The sequence below is a fragment of the Equus przewalskii genome, chromosome 1, assembly GCF_037783145.1.
Source record: "Equus przewalskii isolate Varuska chromosome 1, EquPr2, whole genome shotgun sequence".
Classification (NCBI taxonomy): domain Eukaryota; kingdom Metazoa; phylum Chordata; class Mammalia; order Perissodactyla; family Equidae; genus Equus; species Equus przewalskii.
The window spans coordinates 178,787,205-178,803,816 of NC_091831.1; the positions used below are offsets into that span (position 1 = coordinate 178,787,205).

At 38.9% G+C, this 16,612-nt stretch overlaps 1 long non-coding RNA gene across 1 annotated transcript in view; it reads right to left on the reverse strand.

Annotated features, from left to right (window-relative positions):
* Positions 1–14,099, reverse strand: part of LOC139084837 (uncharacterized) — an 85,123-nt gene extending 71,024 nt beyond the window's left edge. The window contains exons 1-2 of the long non-coding RNA XR_011542631.1: positions 13,963–14,099; positions 5,064–5,133 (exon numbers count right to left, since the gene is read on the reverse strand). This is a non-coding gene — a long non-coding RNA (uncharacterized lncRNA). The remainder of the gene's footprint in view (positions 1–5,063; positions 5,134–13,962) is intronic.
* Between the last annotated feature and the right edge of the window lie 2,513 nt (positions 14,100–16,612).

Below are 16,612 nucleotides of genomic sequence, written 5' to 3' on the forward strand. Positions count from 1 at the left end.
TGAGGAAATGGGTCACTAGTGAAATCACTTGAAAAATGTCTTAGATTTCAGGGTTCTCTGAATCACTTTTAGGAAATTTTCTCAGTGAAGGATCATCATGGTCTGTGAATGAAAGAAATGGTATGGTGGATGTTTTTAACTTTGAAAAGGAGGATTCTAAATAAATTCTAAATGGATCCAATGTGAAAATAAAAACATAAAAAACTAAAAAAAAGTGAGTGAAAATTTAACTTATCTCAAGGTGAATGATGACTTTCTAAATATAAAATGGAATCAGATATAGGAAGTAATGAATATGAAATGCAATTCCTCACTGGCCGTTGGCCACAGGCCTCCCTCCGTTCCCCGTCATATGGCACACATCCGGCTTCACCAGAGTGAGAAAGCAAGAACAAGCAAGACAGAGTCTTTGCAAGACCTAAGTCACAGGCTTTCATAATCTAATTTCAGAAGTGACATCCCATCATTTTTTATGTATTCTACTGGTTAGAAGCAAGTCAGTATGTCCAGACTATATTCAAGGGAAGAGTATTTCACAAGGGCCTGAATACCAAAGGGTAGACATTATTGGGGGCCATCTTGGAGATTTCCTACCACAGATCCCTATTGATTCCATTTGTTAGCACTTAAAATCATTCTTTTAATGATCCGCTCAAAAATCTCACTTGTAAACTCAATATTCTTCCCCTTTTTAATTTAGTTAATTTTTGTTGAGGTAACATTGGTTTATAACACTAAATAAATTTCAGGTGTGCATCATTATATTTTGACTTCTGTGAAGACTACATCGTGTTCATCACCGAGTCTCCTTGCCATCTGTCACTGCACAAATGCGTCTTTTTACCCCTTTTACCCTCCTCCCTGTCCTCTACCCCTCTGGAAACCACCAATCTATTCTCTGCATCTATGCGTTTGTTTATTATTGTTGCTTTACCCTCCATATATGAGTGAAATCATATGGCATCTTCCCCATTTGAAAAATCATAACTATAATCTCCAATGATTAATCTAATGAGCAATCCCAGTTGGAAAATATTCTATCAAATGGGGATCATTAAAATATTCATGCCATACTTAACCTTCAATTTTGCAATGTAATGCATGAAGTTGCATTCATTCTATTTAACATGATGTTTAGGTTATTTGTATTTTCCAGTCCCAAAATTCCATAAAATATTTGCAATATTTTCTTATACTACTTCTGCTAATGTAACTTGCTTTCATGTGTGCTCACACTAAGTCCAGGGTTCTTTCTCCCACACCATAAGAAATACTATGAAGGCATACACATGCAAAGTATGCTCAATAATGCTTTCAAATGATGACAATTATGGGCCCAAAAGTCAAGGATGAAGTACAAATTCCTTACCACGGACATATAAAGCCCCTCCAAGTCTGGCTCCTCCCTATCTCTCCAGCTTCTTGCCGTTCTCTCCTCCCACTCCATCCTCTTAAGTTCTAACCTTGCAGAACTGCTTTTATTTCACACTTCTACGCATTTGCTTCCTCTGCTCTCTCTGCCTGGAGTCCCTACCCCATGCTTCCTACTTCTGCCCTCCCACTATCATCATCTCTTCAAGACCACCTACTCATTGTTCATGACTCAACTTCAAGATTACTGCCACCATGATAACTTTCTGTCTTCCTCATTCCCACTTCTGCCCTCCCACTATCATCATCTCTTCAAGACCACCTACTCATTGTTCATGACTCAACTTCAAGATTACTGCCACCATGACAACTTTCTGTCTTCCTCTTTCCCACCTCACTTCCTTTGTATCCACGCAGTATCAGTGTATTTACATACATATTTATAGCACTTATATTGTTTAAGTTGCATCTAATTGATTATTTTGATTATATATTTACTATAATTTACAATTAACAGAACACTTTCATGTGTGATTTCAATTCAATTTGATCAATCTTCAATGGATGCTCACATCACCTCCATAAGCAAAGATTGGATTATAATTCATCTTTCTATCCTCTGCTCCCAGTCTTATGACTGGAATAAAGTACTTCTTTTTTTTTGGAGGAAGATTAGCCCTGAGCTAACATCTGCTGCCAATCCTCCTCCTTTTGCTGAGGAAGACTGGCCCTGAGCTAACATGCATTCCCATCTTCCTCCACTTTATATGTGGGACGCCTACCACAGCATGGCTTGCCAAGCGGTGCCATGTCCGCAGGCGGGATCTGAACGAGCGAACCCCGGGACGCTGAAGCGGAATGTGCTAACTTAACTGCTGCGCCACTGGGCCGGCCCTAAAGTACATTTTTAATGGATATTTATTGAGCAAATAAGAAATAAAGATATTTAGACATAAAACAACCACCTGATGCATTTGGGGAACAAAAGCTGGCCTGTAAAAAAGCAACATAATCACCAATATTAATATCATCTGGAAGCTTCACTCACCATGCTGAGTAAAGCAGTCGCCCCACTTTTCTTTACCTGCACAGAACCTCGTCTGTCTAAGAGGGAACAAATAAATAGACTCGGATGTAAGGAGGAGGGGCTATTTATTTAATTAAAAGAATGATGTGAAAACAGGTCTAATTTTTCTGCCAGAATTGACAACAACTTTGGCTATTTATGAGCACTGTTTTATAATGTAAAGCACATTAAACCCTGAGCCTTGAAACTTGAATTCTCCCTGCTTTGCCACCACTAATTGGCTAAGTGAAATTGAAGAACACATTTAACCCCTCTGGCTTCAATTTTCTCTCATATAAAATGAAGAGATAAGACCAGATTATTTCTAAAATTATCTGCAGTGCTCAAAGGCCTCATACATTTCTACATCTTCATCTTTTGATTAACATGATTATGTAAAATCACTTTTGCCTACCACTTAACAAGAATCGCTGGTGTTGGGGACCGGTGCAGGGTGCCCCAAAATATCCCACGATGGCAACTGATTATCTTAAATTTGTTACTTGAGAAGCAAAAAAGTGCTTTCTGATGCTCCTGTCTCTGTTCCCCTGAAAGCAGGAAATAAAGCTTCCACGTGAAATGTGTGGAATCTCCCTGCCTCCTTATCACCAGAGCTAGAGAATTCAGGGCCGAGAAGCCTGCGGAAACAAACCTTGCTAATTTATTACCTCCAGTCTAAACTCTGTTTAAATTCCTCACTAATTATGTGCTTCAAACTTAAGGTCCCTTGTCCTGTCATTCCTCACAAACTTATTGTTGCCTTGTTTTCAAAGATATATATACTACCGGCTTCGTTCACTCTCAGAGCATCATTTTTATGATCTCCAATACATACATATTAAATTGAGTTTTTCTCCTGTTCATCTGGTCTTGTGTCAATTTTATTATCAGTCCAGCTATAAGAACACAAGAAGGGCATCTCCTCCTCCCCAACACCAGCAAGACACAGGATCAATAATGGTCCTGGGGCCTAGCAGCTTACAGAATCTTATTTTTCTATTCAACTTTCCAAGAACAGGTCACATTTGAATACAAATGTATTGTGTGTAATTTAAAGTTATTTCTTTAGCTTTGGTTCTCAAAAAATAATCTTTAGGAAATTGCACTTGGTAAGAGCAGCATCTATTTTTATCCTTTGTGCTTTATTTCATGAGGAGCTTTCTTGGGCAAGCACAGTCACACACTGTCACAGTGACTATTTACAAGTCTCATAAAGTTGCTGAGTGCCTACGATGTATAAAGCCCTTATCTCCTGGGTCTTTGGGGAATCAAAGGAGTCCAATAATTTCCGCTGTCATGGAACATGTAATCTCTTTTATGTGCCTTTTGATTCTAATTTGTGCGTTAAAATTAGCCAAACCATAATCCATGTAAGTTGTTAAGTAGATTGAAATGATTGGGGTCAGGTAGCATCTTGAGAATAATACACATATGCATATAACTACCATCTAGTATTGTAACTGTCTGATTTGTGTATTTTGTGTTGTATTTCTTCCTCAGTAGAGTGTATACTGTGTACAGTAAACAGATGGAATTTGATGCCATGGGAGGACATAAGAATGTCTAGAAGCGTGTATATGTAGAAAGAAGAGAAAGAAAAAGAGAAAGAACAAGAGAAGCCATTCTGGAATCCTGGGATTCTTGAAGTAATCTCAGGTAGATAAGCTTGTGAAGGTAGGTGAGAAGGAATATTTAGAAAGGAAAAAAGAAGCAGGAGAGACTGTTAGCGTGGAAGCCATGGGAGAAAATAAACTTAATAAGAGTGGCTAGCTAGTGTCAGAGAGCAGAAAGAAATGAAAATACTTAAAATAGACTATTTGATTAAAAAGTCTTCAGTGCCCCTGGGAGGAGCTATCTCAGGAACCAAGGAGAATCAAATCTCAAATTAGAGTGAGTTGAGGTTTAAATTGATGGTGAGGAAATGGAAACAAAACTGTTGGATAGTCCATCAAGAAGTTTAATGATATAGGTAAAGAGATGTGCTTAAGTTGAATGAAAGTATTTGGGGAAGTAAAATTAATGTTTTAGGAGGGAGAAACTTTATTTTTAAACTGAGGTAAAGAAACTAATAAAAAGAAGGAAAAAAAACTAAAGCTATAAGAACAAGGATCCACTTATTGGACTAAGGCTTGGGAAAGAGAGTGAACTCCCCTCTAGGAGAGGAGCAGGGTGTCTGAATCTGCAAGGGTATTTAGAGACAGAAAGAAGGCAAGATGGAAGGCTCATAACTGATATCTGCTCAGTGAGAAAGTGGCCAGTGCTGAGAGGAAGGAACACAGTGTGGAATTAGGAAAGCTCAAAAGTGATAAAGCTTTAGAGAAGCTTCTGTGGGAATGGGAGAGGCAAAGCAATAAAGATGAATAGAAACAAGGAGCAACAGCACTATTCTGAATGTGTAACATGACATGTTACATTAGACTTTGTATATCCAAAAGGATGTGCACAGGTTTGAAAAATAATAATTTACGTCATTTAAAAACAGATTCCAATAGGTAATCAGATGAGAGCCGTGACTTGGATGGAAAGGATGTAGATTAGGTTATCAGGGGTTCAAGGACAGCTGCACAACACAGCGCAGACAGGAGACAAACGCACAGGAAGTTGTGGTGCCTTCGGAAGACCTTACTTCTCAGTCAGCGCAGCCACTCTAGAGATGGATGGAAGCCTTGCCCTCTGTGCTGCCCCAGGGTGAAGAGCTAGGAGTGAGAACAGAAAGAGCACTGATGAGATTAAGGGTACTGACATTTTGAGAGGCATGCTTCAGGTTTTCTTCAGAGACTGCAAGAACCAGAGACCAGAGCGAGTCCAAGGGCAACACTCCTCCAGCAAGAAATCCATAATGTTTTCCAGGTGATTAGCTTCAGGAGGTCATTTTAGCAGCCCCAACAGCTGTAAACAAGTTATTTTAGCAGCCCCAACAGCTGTAAACAAGTGCTTTAAATCACATATGGGCAAAAATTTGCTTTTCCAGTGTACCAAGTTTAATTGATTTTAGGAGACTGCAACAGGATGATGCAATAAACGCCTCTTTTGGGTTTGCTGCCTGAAATGCATACCTCAAAAAGGAATGTAAGTGTCTGCATTATGTGAATTGACTGTTAGAAGGTGCATGTAATATACATGAGATTGAATAGCTCCCTCTGTAGCCTATGATACAGCCTCCGGCGCTGTGTGAAAAGGATCAGTTATGACAATCAAAGCCTCAACTATCACAATAAAAGCACTGATGGAAATAGGCTTGGTCTTCCAGGCATAGGATCTGTCATTGAAGAGCCACAGTCTGAGAGTCTCACCATTGCTCATGAAGAAAGCAAATAACTGGCGTCTCTGAGCCTCAGACCGCCAGGATCCTCGCCATGTCTCCCCGTCTGCTGTACAGCCATCGAGCAGGTGATGAAAATGTGTTTTTCAGAAAGACAAATGAAGACTGCCAAAAGCATTTGAAAAAATTCCGTCTAACTAGGACTGAAAGAAAAGCTACTTATAAAAACACAGGGTATATCTCACCTATAACAACACAAAGATTAAAAAATATGAATGAAACCAGTGTTGGTGAGTGTGCTATGAAATGAAGTTGCTTTCAAAGTTGATAGGAGTGTAAATTAATACTCTCATTTTAAATAATGGAGGTATACATCAGGAGCCTAAAATGACTGCACATAGTAACTCATGAATTTCACTTCTAGGAATTTATACTAAGGGAAAAATAATAGATGTGCACAAGAATGTGTTAAGAAGACAGCTCATCATAGAGATATTTATAATAGAAAAAATATATAAACAACTTGAATATTTAACAATAGTGGTACTGTTCTACAAATTTTGGTGTATCTATGTAATTGGTATATTTTACAGCTACTTAATAATACTATGTTTTTTCCAAAAATATCTAATATCTTAAGAATTTCCAGATAAGAAATTTTCCACAACTAGGCAGGAAATCCTACAAACTGTTTACATTAAGGTTTTGGGGCGGGGGAAGCAATACGTGTAAAAATTTAGAACTAAGCAAAAAGAAGCTTTTACTTGTTCTAAGTGCCATGGCGATACAGGGTATTTGTTGATGGACTAGAAAAGGGAAATTTGGCTAACGTTGAAAAGACTTCACAGGATTTAATTCCTTAGTTTGGAGAACTTGTCTTGGCTCATTTTCACAGAAATCAGATCGTGTTGGCACCCAATAAAGAGAGGCAACTTCCACAGGCAGAAATTCACATAAACTGAACTCATAAGACGGGGACATAAATCTGAAGCCAAATTTATTAATTCACAACAAGAAAAAAAGGTCACAGAAACCAGAATACTCGTAAGTCCATGTGACAGGGCATACCTACAGGAGAAGCTGGATGATGAGCAGAAGATTGTTGGACAAGCCTGGAATCTGAAGAGGGAATTAGATGAACAGGATACTTAACGGCATTGGGGGAAAACAGCCTGATGCAGGACTCTAACCAAAGGGATGGTCTTTCCAGTAGGACCAGAATAGTCAACTACAGCTCCCTTCCTTTATCTCCAAGCCAGAAGTGGCCTTGCTGTGTCACAGTGTAACCAAGACAGGAAGCCAGAGGGGATTCCTGTCTTCTAGATGAGAGGGCCTCATACAAGGCATAGGCTTACACAAGTGGATAAAACAGAGAGAGCTTTCACGCAGCCTCCAAAGACCCAGGAGGAAAGAAAAGGACGCCTAGCTGAAGAGGAAAGATGAGGGTTACAGTTTGTCATCACTACAGACAGGGTCTGATACACACAGAACCTGAGTCTAGAGAGCAGATTTGTCCCCATGGTCCACCAGTTCTTGAGGGAGCTGAGTCCCTTTGTGTCTGGCAAGAGCAGTAGTAGCACTTGCATAAACCACTCAGCCTGCTGCCAAGAGGCCACGAGGGCACGACGTGTCCTGTTTGTTGCCTTCAGCTGTACTCATGAGACAGCCTTCACACCTGGCTGGCTGGCTGTGGTCCCCTCTCTGACTGATGTGGCCAGCCAAGCAAAGGCAGGCAGCTGAATCACATTGAGCACAATAGGTGCTTAAGTTTGGCTGCCCAGGTTTTTCAACTAAGCCATGTGATATTGCCAATATTGGACCATTTTGACCTACAAAAATGGCAATTTCATATGGTTGAACCTATATACCAAAGTTGGCTGTAAAATCAAAGATTCTGTACCCCACACCAAAAATAAGACAGCAATTCCTTTAAGGAATATGGTCAAAACTCAAATCCAATTTAGCTTTTAAGCACAGCAAGGGAAACTAAACCTCAACTGCCTATGAGGAAGCTAATCAGGCGGGCTCCCACTACGAGCTCGCGCTACTTTAGAGGACTAGCAGGTAACCAACAAAAAAAGGGAAGAAAGATCTTCTCTTCTGGCATAAGTCCCAAGGGGACCTTTTCCGGGGACCCCTACCGAAACAGAGGGGACCACCAGGCGTAGCCATCAGGCTAAGACGCGCTCCCTCCTGGGGGAGTTTGGATAGGCAATACCAACATTTATCCTGTAGCTAAAAGACCACATCTGATTGACATAGTAATTTTTTAGCTATATTCATCCATGCAAAAAGCTAGAATACACTTTTTGCTCTGGAAAACTATGCTTCGGTTTTGAGAAAGTTGATATATCTCTACGCTGAGGTATTGATTTCGCAGTTGAACAGTGAAAACAATCTGATTTCCAGTTCTCAGAGGATTCATTGATGAAGTGCCTTTGTCAAGTAATAGGAAAAGTAGCATATTACTTATTTAGCAGTTACTGTGTGTTGAGCACAGAGTTAGTCCTTTCCATGTGTTAACTCATTTAATCTCCTCATTAGTACTTTGACTGGAAGAGGCAGGATTCAAACCCAGGAAGTCTGGTTTTAGACTTTCTTAACTAGCAGTAGTTAACTTTTCTTAATCACCATTATACTAATATATAAAACAAAGAAACCACAAAAAGTCCATGAATTTAGTTTTTCCTATAACAAATATATTTAATTTATAATTTGTTTTTAAAGGTTGACTTTTTTATTGCTTGTTTATTATCTGTCTCCCCTTACTCTAAATGAAAGTGCCTTAGGGACAGGGACTTTGCTGTTTGGTTCACTGCTATGTCTCTGGTGTTTGGCATAGACATAGGAAGGGCTCATTAAATACAATGACCATCCTTTTGTCTCCTCCTATTTTCCATTTTACTTCTTTTCAGAAAAATAAAAGGGCAGTGTCATGATTTGTACAATAAATTGTATGGCCAACCTATCCATAAATATTTGTTGAATGAATAAATCATCTGAAAAAAATGCTAACATTTTCATTTTTCATATACTTACATGGCCTATACCATCTCCCCAAAAATTACCCATTCCAGAGGCACTATATAATAGAAATCGGTGCCTACGAAAGAAGGCAGAAAGTAGATGAAGAGGACCCCATGACTTAACTCCAACTCAGTGGGACAGAGTTCACAAAGAACAGGCCCTCCAGCTCTGGACCAGCAGGTTACTCTGCCTCTCCCCATGCTTTCCATATCGATGGAGGCCTTGATGCTGCCTGAAGAATGTCCATTGCTTCGAAGTCAGTATCTCCTCAGACCTCAGGGTAAGGAAGTGTGACTGCCACATACTACAAGATGAGTCAGCTGTGAGTAGTAGGATCTTATAAAGTGAGGAAAAAAATTGATTAAATAAGAAAAATACACAACGAAAAGTATGTTACTCATATAAGATTGCGGGCAAAAAAGAGAGAGTATTTAAAATGCTCTGGTCAGTAAAATGAGAAGAAAGAATCTAAATGGCTGCCAACATAATTGAGATGAGGAAGAAGACCCAAGTTGTGTTCATTCGCGGATAAGTGAGGGTGATAGTTGAATTTCGTGGGGTGAAGTTCTCCACAAAGATTAAAACGGACGTGAACTCTCTAGTTACAAACCAGGTAATGGGGCCCCCTGACCCACATTATTATAATTAGAAAATCTCCATGCAAATGAAGGAAACAGTAATCAAGGATACAAGTGCATGAGTTTTAGTCAGCTTGACCTTCAGAAAATGTCTGGAAAGAAATTTGGAAGTATTCAGGAGACAGTGCGATATCGGAGGGGATTGTTTTGGGAAATTGTACCTAATTTAATGAGCCTTCAGCCTAGGAGATCTTAAATGATGCAGCTGAAACCTGTTATTTCATTCACTAACTTCATCAGTTAGAGTAAATAAACTAAAGATTTCCTGTGGCCAATATCACATAGTTGGAAATCCCAGGACTGGAAAAGCTCATTCTCCTGTATTAGTGGCTTTGGGTATTGACTAAAAAAAATTGAAGAAAACTGCAACAGCCTGATGCCTTGATTCCTCCCCTTGATTGCTGTCTTCAAGAAAAGTCCAGCTAACCAACAAGATTTAGAAGCAGGGGCCAGCAAACTATAACCTGCTGGCCAAGTCAGGCCTGCCACTTGTTTTTATAAATAAAGTTTTATTGAAACACAGTCACACCCATTTAATTACATATTACCCATGCTGCTTGCACACTACAAGGGCAGAATGAAGTAGTTGAGGCAGACAGAAACAGTCGTATGGCCCAGGAAACTGAAAATATTTACTACCTGGCCCTTCACAGAAAACGTTTGCTGAACTCCTAGAGAAAAAGAAGACAACGGATTTATTATTAGGTTCTTACAAAAGCCTGTCCTCACATACTGAAGGCCTTCTCTTTCCAAGGTTTGAGTCACACAGTAATATGATAAATATTTTGAGATATTTTTAATTTTCTACGACTCTAGACCCAGGTACCATCCTTACTCACATACAGCAAGTGGTAAATTAATGATCTGAAAAAGTCACTCCATCTAATAATCACTGGAGAAAATCTAACTCATGTCAGAATAAAGTTCCATAAAATATAGTGATTACTCTGTTTAGTATTCCATCAAACTGTTGAATTTTATAGGACTCTCATAAAACTTTAATGTTCTTCCAAGGCTGTAATCAGACGAACAAAGCCATATATTAACACAAAACACTTCTGATTATATGACATATTAAGATTTTAAAAACATATGCTCAATCTACAATCTGAAAGCAACAGGATGGTGCATAGTTGATGGCTGTAGTTAAATCTGTTGTAAACTACATTATTCTTTTTAAAACTGAATAAAATTTCACTGACAAAAATGGTTTATGCTCAGCCATTAATGGGAACAGGCAATATGAGTCAAGTATAATGTATTAAAGAAATCATAGCTGTGAACTGTTTATTAAGTAATTTATTTCATGCCATGTTTATCTCTGTTACTCATCAAGACATTTTTACCTCATGAAATGGTATTTCATTTTCTTTCATTTTAATGAAAATATATACAGATTTGCAGTTTCACAATTTTTCATTTCCTCCTTGGAAGAAGAAAGACTTTTTAATCTTGCTAGATTGTTCAATGTAAATAAAACATTTGGAAATATGAAAAGATTTGCATTTTTTATAATAAGGAAAATGTCATTTTCAAATAGGTTCCTCAAAGAACAATGACTAAATGAAGACGGAGATTACTTTCTCTCATTTAAACATTCTCTTGTATTCGACTGAATGACAGAAATAGGACCCCGTCTTTGCACACCATGCAGCACGTCCAGAGTTTTTATAAAATAGTTCATTAAAGCAACATCCTGAAAGGCATGAGTCTTACATAGTTTTAGTTTCCTTGGTTCACCAGCATCGACTTACAAAGATGGGAGGAAGGTATTCAATAACTATTTTTAACAAAACCTGGAGGGGTTCTTTCGTTGAGAAGGTTACAAGAATTACAAAGGATTCATCCGCAGTGACTGAGCACTCTGGAGTGGGACCTTACACATTTTTCTCTAATAAGCACAGATTCTTTAAATATAAGACAGTGGGAGGAGGGCAAGACTTAACACAAATTGATGAAAATGCTTAAGCCCCTGTGACTGAAAGAAGAGTCTTGACTCGGGTTGGGGCCCAATTCGGAGGTCCTCTCGCCGTCCTCCGCCTCTGAGTATCCTGCACAGGTTTCTCCTCCTCCATTTTCTGTAGAAAGCTTTTGGCCTGATTTCCCCATGTCTCAGGTTGTTTGGGGCTGCAGCCTTATCCACTGCTCTGAGGAGTGCCTCTTTCATACTCCATGGGTGCTTTCTTTCACCAGGGGGAAAAAAAGTGTCTTCCTAATTGAGGTCTTGGTCCTTGATTTCCTCTGCTAGAGAATTATATTGATATACTGCACAATTGAATTAAATATTTGTGAGCTGCTAAGATCACAGAGGGGAGGGCCTGTTGTTTAACCGTCTGAGACCCAGGAATGTAAGGCCTACATCTGTGCCCCAACAGTTCCCATAAGATAGACTAAAGACTAAAACTAATCCATTTTATTAGAGATTTTTTCATTAAATCCTCTCTAGTAGGGGAAGTGGACTTCAAATAAACCAAATAATCTCATTTCTTTAAAATAGAATTTCCAAAGGGAACTAGAAGTATATTGTCTTAAAGGCACTCTAAAGAAAAGCAGTCCTTTAAGAGAGTAGAAATATGCTTTTCACTAGTGTTCCTTTTAGACAATATATTTCTAGTTTCTATTGTAGTGTGAACTTAGCCATGCCATGTTTAATTTTAAATATCTTCTTTCATCAAATAGCTTGTTATAATCTTCCGGTTTTTCTTATTTTGAGATATTAAAACCAGTATCTCTATTACTCAGAGGTCCAACAGGATTAACTGAGGAGAATTTAAGGAAGAGACCGCGGTGGGTTGAATAGTGACCCCCAGAAAACATTTCCACCCTGAACCTGAGCCTGTGAGCTTCTTTGGGATAAGGGTCTTTGTAGACGTAACAAGGCAAAGTTCTCAAGATGAGATCGTTCTTGGTTAGGAGTGGTTCTAAATTCAGTGACAGTTGTCCTTATAATAGATGGAAAAGACACAGAGAGACACAGAAAAGAAGGCCATGTGCCGACCAAGGCAGGGATTGGGGTGATGCGTCCATGAGCCAAGGAGCACCAAGGATTTCTGACCATCCCCAGGAGCTAAGAGAGAGGCATGGAACAGATCCTTCCTCCTCTCCTCCAGAAGAAACCAATCCTGCTGACACCATCACTTCGGACCTCCCACCTTCAAAACCGAGAGAATTTCTGTTGTTTTAAGCTACCAAGTTTGTGTTAATTTGTATTGGCAGCCCTAGGAAACTAACACAGAAACAATCTACAAGGATTTAGCAAGAGTAAAGAAAAACTGTCAAGGCACAGAGAAGCACCCTGTTTGGCAAAGAAGGGGAGGGGATCGTTAGCACCGTAAGTCTGAAAAGGCTTACCGGATGTATGGGAAGGAAAGGTTACCACAGTTGAGAGGAAAGCTGTAGCTGTAGGAGAGCGCCACCTGGTGGGAGCTGTGGCCTTTAACAGAAGACAGCAGCCACTGACAATCGATGACCCAGAAAGTCGAGGAGAGGAGAAATAAACCTGCCTTCTCTCTTGTCTGCCCTCTGATCTCCTGCCAATACCCTCACTGGTCAAATCAAGGAAAATGAGAGGACAAGGGCACAGAGCAGGGTGGAGAACGGAGAGGAATAGATTTGGGGGAGCAAATGAAGAATATCTAGCACCATATAATGTGAACAATACTTTAGAATTCTCTCTGCAGCAAATGTTTCCACCCAGTGTTTATTTCTGAGTATGAGCAGGAATGAAAGATATAAACTATAATAGCTTTTTAAATTGCCAGATGTCTTCATTCATGAGAAATAAATTGTCTCTATACATTCCTGTCAAGGCCTATAGACTGATAAAGAGTATTTAACCACAAATACAAAGGATTTGTGTTATAAATCAAAAGAAACAGCATTTCCTCTATAAACACTTAAAATAAATTTTTACAGAACATTGACTTCGGCTTTCAAATATAAAACTAACAGTATATGCAAATAATGTGAAGAAATTGACTTTTAAGTCCTTACTATGTCGAAGAAGTATTTAGTGTTGCTTAGAAGTTTGTGTAGCTACACATGTTCAAGTTATTTTGACATCTTGATCTCTTTCACTCTACTGAAAATTTTATTTACTGTCAATTTTACTTAATTTGTGAAAGTAGTAGATGATATTTTCTCTTTCATAATCAAGCTATGTTGAGTGCATTTCAAATTATCAACTCATAACCTACCTATTTAGCTGATATGTTGTTTATAATCATTAAAATACCCCAGCGGAGTAATGATAATCTCTCGTTCGTTAAATCAATCCAAACTTCACATTCTCACTTTGTCCTCATGTTGATAGCTGGGGTTGTCGTTAAACTTTAAAATAAGTCTACCAGAATGACAAGAATTTCTCGACTTTGAAACTTCACTTTAGCTTTTTTAGTTCAATCCAACCAGTGTTTCTATGAGCAGCTGGTGTGATAACTCAGAACAATGAAAAGTATGGACTAGGCAACAGGTTATATCAGTTTTGTTTCCAGTACTTCCCATTTCAAAATTTAAAAACTTCCCCGGTAACAGAGATGTTAAAGTCAAGCAAATAATGTGGGCTGTGAACAAGTGCAGGAGAACCACAAAGATATTACCTGAGAGAGCTTCTCAGTTGCAGGTCTCAGATGACGCAGAGCTTGGGTAGAGAAAGAGAGTGTTTTACGAGGCAGCCTCATCAGCCACAAGCAGCAGTTATGACCCCTCGGCCACTATGGAGGGTGAAGACCTGAAGAGAGAAAAAGAATGCAGATCAAGGCTTCCAGCAGAGAAGACTTTACAGAGACTGACTTCCTGCCAGACTAGATCTTGAACGGTCTATTCCAAAAAGAAAGAGCGAGCTTTCATCAAGCCAGCGAGAAGGGAAGGCACATCAGTGAAGCTGTTCTTTTGGCTCATTTATCTTAGCTGAAAGTTGTTTCAAATAAGAAAGGAAAATCTATTTGAAGGTCTTAAAGTGAGAAAAACAAATGAACTTAACTTTGGTAACAAGCAATTAGACAACATATAAAAATTGGATTTTCCTAAAACTTGGCAAGGAATAAATATCCATGAATGCATTTCTGAGAGTGACATAGAATGAATCATAATGAAGGCAGAGGGAAGAACCAGACTCATGAGCATTGCTGCTCCAGCTGGGTACCCCTCCAGGGTCTCCACAAATCAGGGACTCGTTTCCACTTTTGCCCCATGACCTGTGCAATGGTTATAGCAATAAGACACCTCAAGCCAAACTATGGACATAAATAATTATACTCTCAATTTCAACTCAGAACGGAAGTTGAGTGACAGGAGCACTCTCAATAAGAAACGTTTCAAAGTCTGTATTTTCTGACCTTCACAGGAAAATTGACCATGTACCAGGGGCCTATGAATCAATACTGTATGCAGTAAGGCAAAATGTAGAGAAAACGGGATGAATAAAAAGCAGTCCAGGAGATCACACTGAACACAAAGGATTTGGGATTCAACAGGAGCACCCTCAACAGACACTCGGCAGAACCAGTCAACTTTAAATATGCTGCATTTCCAAGTCAGAGTGTCCTCAGGCGGGAAGACAATTACAAGTCAGAAGTCTCAGGAGACAGCCAAGAGCTATTCTGGTCTGTGGATTAGGAAACAGACTTCAGACAGTATTCCATATCCAGAGGAAGTCAGATGCCCACTTTCCATTTTCCTCAATCTAAGAAGCAATTGGACTCATCTCTAATGTGTCAGATACAAAGAAATCTTTCTGATTCATTTGATTCCATTGTTGTTTGTTGTTTTTTACCATTTTTGTTGTAGTATAATTTGAGTCCAAATACTCAAAATTTAACTAAAACATGAATCGTAAACTTAATTTTCTAAGAATATGTAAGACACAGTTTAAAAGATTGGTAAGATTTGGAAACATTCCTATAAAATCAGTAGCTAATAATTACACCAAATTTATAACCAAAAAATGTGAAAATACCAGTTGCTTACTAACATTTCTGTTTTTTTTAAATTTGAGTTCATAATAGTTTACATCATTGTGAGATTTCAGTTGTGCATTATTTCTTGTTTGTCACCACAAAAGTGCTCCCCCTCACCCCCTGTGCCCACTGCCCACCCCCTTCCCCTGGTAACCACTGAACTGTTTCCTTTGTCCATGTGCTTGGTTATATTCCACGTATAAGTGAAATCATCTGGTGTTTGTCTTTCTCAGTCTGGCTTGTTTCACTTAGCATAATTCCCTCCAGGTCCTTCCATGTTGCTGCAAATGGGATGATTTTGTCTTTTTTATGGCTGAGTAGTATTCCATTGTTTATATACACCTCATCTTCTTCATCCAATCCTCAGTCAATGGGCACTTGGATTGTTTCCATGCCTTTGCTATTGTGAATAGTGCTGCAGTGAACATGGGGGTACATATGTTACTTTGGATTGTTGATTGCAAGTTGTTTGGGTAGATATCCAGTAGTGGGATAGTTGGGTCATATGGTAGTTCTATTTTTAGTTTTTTGAGGAATCTCCATACTGTCTCCCATGGTGGCTGCACCAGTTTGCATTCCCACCAGCAGTGCATGAGGGTTCCCTTCTCTCCACATCCTCTCCAACATTTGTTATTTTTAGTCTTAGTGATGATAGCCAATCTAACAGGTATAAGGTGGTATCTTAGTGTAGTTTTGATTTGCATTTTCCTGATGATTAGTGACGTTGAACATCTTTTCATGTGTTTATTGGCCATCTGTATATCTTTGGAAAAATGTCTGTTCATATCCTCTGTCCATTTTTTGTTTGGGCTGTTTAGTTTATTCTTGTTCAGTTGTAAGAGCTCTTTATATATTATGGAGATTAACCCCTTATCAGATATATGATTTGAAAATATTTTCTCCCAGTTGGTGGATTATCTTTTGGTTTTGATCCTAGTTTCTTTTACCTTGCAGAAGCTCTATAGTCTGATGAACTCCCACTTGTTCATTTTTTCTTTTGTTTCCCTTGTCTGAGAAGACATGGTGTTCGAAAAGATTCTTTTAAGTTTGATGTCAAAGAGTGTAGTACCTATATTATCTTCCAGGAGTTTTATGGTTTCAGGACTTATCTTCAAGTCTTTGATCCATTTTGAGCTTATTTTTGTGTATGGTGTGAGATAATGGTCTACTTTCATTCTTTTGCATGTGGCTGTCCAGTTTTCCCAATACCATTTATTGAAGAGACTGTCTTTTCTCCATTGTATGTTCTTGGCACCTTTGTCAAAGATTAGCTATCCAGAGATGTGCAGTT